Source organism: Ceratina calcarata, unplaced genomic scaffold, assembly GCF_001652005.2.
Source record: "Ceratina calcarata isolate Rehan_Ccalc_2016 unplaced genomic scaffold, ASM165200v1 scaffold291.2, whole genome shotgun sequence".
In the NCBI taxonomy this organism is placed as follows: domain Eukaryota; kingdom Metazoa; phylum Arthropoda; class Insecta; order Hymenoptera; family Apidae; genus Ceratina; species Ceratina calcarata.
In genome coordinates, this window is record NW_017151492.1 from 829,197 (window position 1) to 833,729 (window position 4,533).

The window sequence follows — 4,533 nt, forward strand, 5'->3', positions numbered from 1 at the left end:
ACTTTTTAGCACGTAGCTATTTATTATTAGCATTGTTCTTCCGACGTCAGATTTCTTTTTAATTATAGGAAATGCGTTTTTCTAAGGTACATAAACTTTTGGGATTGACTGTATAGCCAATACATCCTTAAGCACGTACGTACAAATTAAGCGTACTAAAATAAACGAATCGCTGTGTTACGGTACTAGATTTATTTTAGCAGTCATGTGCGTCCTGCACGTTTCTTCATTTGAAATTAGCTATAATAAATGTTTAATGACTTATGTGCTCGTACGAACAAAGTTAATTGCCGGTGATAATAACTCATGCGTTTGGAGTATGTATTAATGCTTTTTACGGTATGCCGAGCTTACAACAGCTCTATGAAGCCTTAATGTTTCTAGGAAAAACAATTATCGTTAAATTATGTTGGTTGATACGTGACAGGACCATAATTAAACGATAATCGAATTAGATAGTACGTGTGTAGATGATTAAATGAGTGATAAGAACTACTGCATAATAAATCTTCATAATGCGTGTAGCGTAACACGTAACGTTTTAGTAACAGCAGTATCATAATCTGGAAGGGAGAAAACCTAATAATAATTGATAGAGCTCATCATTATCCGATTCTACAAAATACGATTAAAAAGTTCAGTTCTCTTAACTCGATTGCGAACATATAACACTAATTGAGAAGATAACGCGCGCTGCAATTATTTCATTTAACTCGCCTTTAATTGCCTTAAATGATGCGAAATTAAAGTAAACGTGCAAGTATCGCATTACGAATGCGAGCAGGACCTGCAGCTAAAAATTAATTGCTATATTCGTCGGCACATAAAATCTCTCACCAGATTCTTACGTTTGCTTCCCGGCGACTCGGATATATACTTCTCGGGCATTAAGAGCGCAGTTAAACTCCGATAAAATTCTCTCGATGACTCTGTTTGAAAATTTCAATTTAACAATGTGCTGTTACGTCGTTCTAACAGCGTAGTTAAGAGCGGAATCATTCGCCACGGTTTCAATCTTATAACGGCGAAATACCAAAGACGTCTCAAGTTGCATACAACAGATAGTTAGTCGCAACGAGCCATCCATCGTTGGTTGCACGTACCGTTCTATGCACGTTGGTACCCTGTCGTGAATCGCGAAGTTATGATCGTGTACACACCTACTATAACCCGCCGCTACCATGTAGATCAGGGGTCGGATTCGTACGAACGCCGGGCGGCAGTTGTTAACGCTTGTGCGTGACGATTGGGTGAAGAGAAAAAAATTTACGACCGTTGAAATCTGTTACCGATTAATAAAGAACAAGCGGGACGCGTGTATACATAAATATCCCGACGGAATATTATCGATCGTTAAACCTTTCCTCAACGTTTCTCGAACGAGTCCCACAGTAACGAGATTTATCCGGTCGTATCTGTAATTTCGCATATCTCTATTTCCAGTTACGGGCATGATTATGGCATTACGTTTATCGTCAATTACTATCCCACTGTCCGTAGATAAATTCCAGGCAATGAGCGGACGATAAGTAAATAGACATTCCGTGCATAGAACGGATCATGCGGCGGATCCATCACGCGATTACTTAGAGGATATTAGCCGCGGTAAAACATTGTGCGTATAGTGATTTGCCGTTTTTCATACGACCGCCGGGCATCGGAAGCCCGCGTCTCGGTCGGGTCCCAGCCGGGGATGTCTCGCGGGTCGTGAGAGATTAGGCGCGTTTGTCCCGGGGATTTCTAGAAAATCACGCTTCGCCCCGCGTGTCATTCTTCGCGTGGCTCGGTTACGGCTTTGGGCGTATTACCTCGAACCGAGTGGAGAGAACCGCAGAAAATCTCGGCGACACGTACGTACGCGTAAGTGAGCATCGTCGAAGGAAGGTGTTCCCTGCTCGTGTATACCGTGCTCGCGCAATGCTGTAACGGGAGAGGCGTCTTTACCGCTGCATTAACGGTCGCCGTTTTTCGCGCAAGTGAAAACAAGTTTCTGTGCTCTTACAATCGCACTGTTAAATGACAACGTTTCATTAGAAATGATTACGCACCTGGCATACGCCGGGCCGCGGGCGCGTGTGTACGTGCGTCTACGCGTGTGTGCCTCACAGCCGAGCGAGCCTCGTTTTTCTCATTGGCATCCGTCTTGCTACGCGCCACGGTTCACGGTCGACGATCGGAGATCAACCGTTTGACAGAACGCTTTTCGATATCCTTGATAGATATTGTAGGCAAATGCTGCTTAACGCTAACAGCCCTGACGTGACGCCTCGAGAGCCGAGCTTTCTGATTTATTTATCGCCGTTGGATGAATCGCTAGAATACCGGGAAGAAAATGTATTCAATCGCGCGCGCGCGCGTATCGTTGGATGGGTTCTATTGCTGAGAATAATTCATTCAAGACGGGCACTCGCGGTTAGTCAAATGACTGCGAGAATGATTTGCAATTTCTTCTGACTAATTAGTCGATTTCATTGTTTCAAATCCGAAGAGGTTTTAAGAAACAATATTGGTTAAGGAAATGTAGAAACGTGGCTGAGATCATTTATCAGTCAGATAGACAATGCGCTCGGTGCTCCCGAACGTGAAACGAATGGCAGACGATATTTATATTATGCGCCGCAGGCGGAAGCAATTCGCGGGATATGGGCTTTACGATTCCACAGCGCGGTTCGTTACAACAGCGGGTATATCAGTATTCTGAGTTACTCGAACGTGAGGCACGCCGGTAGGTGAGTTTCCCATCGCGGCTCTTCGAATACTAATGCCCGTCTCTGTGTACCCGATTGTACCCTTCGTGACACGCGGAAATAGTTTCCTCTGTTCCTTCGTTTATACGCTGCTCTCGCGGTCCGAGGCGAGCAACTATTTCTTCGCGTCACGTTCTATTGAGGAGACACCAATAAAGAAGAACCCCGGACGTCGGTCGTACTCGAAGTTTCGTCTTTAAAAAATCGCTTATTGTCACCGCGCCGCGGTCTCAAGCCAGTGAATGAGTAGTCCTGTACTTATGTAGCTCCCCGCGGCATTTCTAACAGTAGTTGATCGCTGATGGATAGATTGGCAATACAAAACGCTTCGGGATTTTTTTAGAAATTAATTGAAAACTCGAGTCGCCGTTTTGCGTACTGTTCCTTCCCAGACGTAATTGATAATACGTGGTTTTGCAAGATATTAGAAGCTATTTACGTATGTACATACCAGTTTTATTGATTAGCTCGGTCCTATGTACTTAACGCGTGTAATAACGGAAACGATTATACTTTCGATGTTTTTACACGTTACTCACATGCATTCTTTATATATTTCCTGCATAAAATCGACAGTACGTTCTTTCGTCGAAGATCAACCAATTGTGAAAACTAAATTACACACGTCTTCGTTCTCAGAATACTTGCAGCAGGTTTCAGATAAAACATGTTCATTCTGTTGAGTAAATAGGACTCGGGTGAAAAGTTTCGCTATCTCGAGCCAGGGCAGCCTGAAAGGAAATCGTCGATCGGCGCGCGCGGTGTTTCTTGGAATATAGAAATTCGCTAGAGCGAATAGCGTGTATACGGAAACGCATTTCCTGCGCGAAACCGCAATGAGAGATCTCACTTGGCAGGCCAAATGACGTTGTGGGGGCAATAGGTTGTGCAGGGGTCCTGAATAACTTTCAGAGGAAACAGGTGCCAGGGGCGAAGGGAGTTAAAAGAAGGTCGTAAGACACGCGTAACGGTACCTAGAGTAGGCACGAATATCCGCTTGCAAGCTGTCGCGTCTCCCGCTGCGTCATCGAATTGTCATCCAACTATGACGAATTTTTCATTAGGAGTCATTTCGGTACGATCACGACGAATACGCGACGGACGGTTCTCTCCTTACTCCCTCCGCCCCGTGTGATTTCTAATTCTGAACGGTACCTTTTACTACCTTCGCAGTTTGACTACCGTGCCGTAGTCCGTTAGCCTTTAATTAAAGGATCTATGAATGTTACGGCGTCAGGGCAAACGCAGCTGAAATTATGACCCATTATCGAAATTGGTGGCCGATGTTTAAGCATGTTCTACATGAATTAATTAGCTGACAAAAGATACGGTTAGGGGAACAAGGGACGATATGTGAAAAATCACGTGAATAAGTCGGCTGGCCTAATTGGCGCAGCTTTAACCGCGCTTATTCCAGCTGTGCGTGAGATCTGATGTTATTCAACAGTATCCGTAACTCGTTTTTCACGTTCGCAGTCTGATAACTTACCCTCCTTGTCTAATGATTATGTGCAAATACGCGAACGTCTACGTATTTCACGTCGATGCACAGTAATCTCGTTATAAATCTGTTAGCAGCGAAATTCTCTCGTAACGCTTGCGCTTCGATTATAAATATACAAACCGCGCGACTCTTCGTTTCGCCTCCGTTATTCACCCAAGCAAACTTTAATAATCGTTCATACATTATGCGAGAAAGTAGCATACTTTCGGTCGGACGTCACACGGTTGGTCCGCGCGTCTGTTCTTAATTATTTAAACAACCCGATGGCTCCGAAACCGGAAA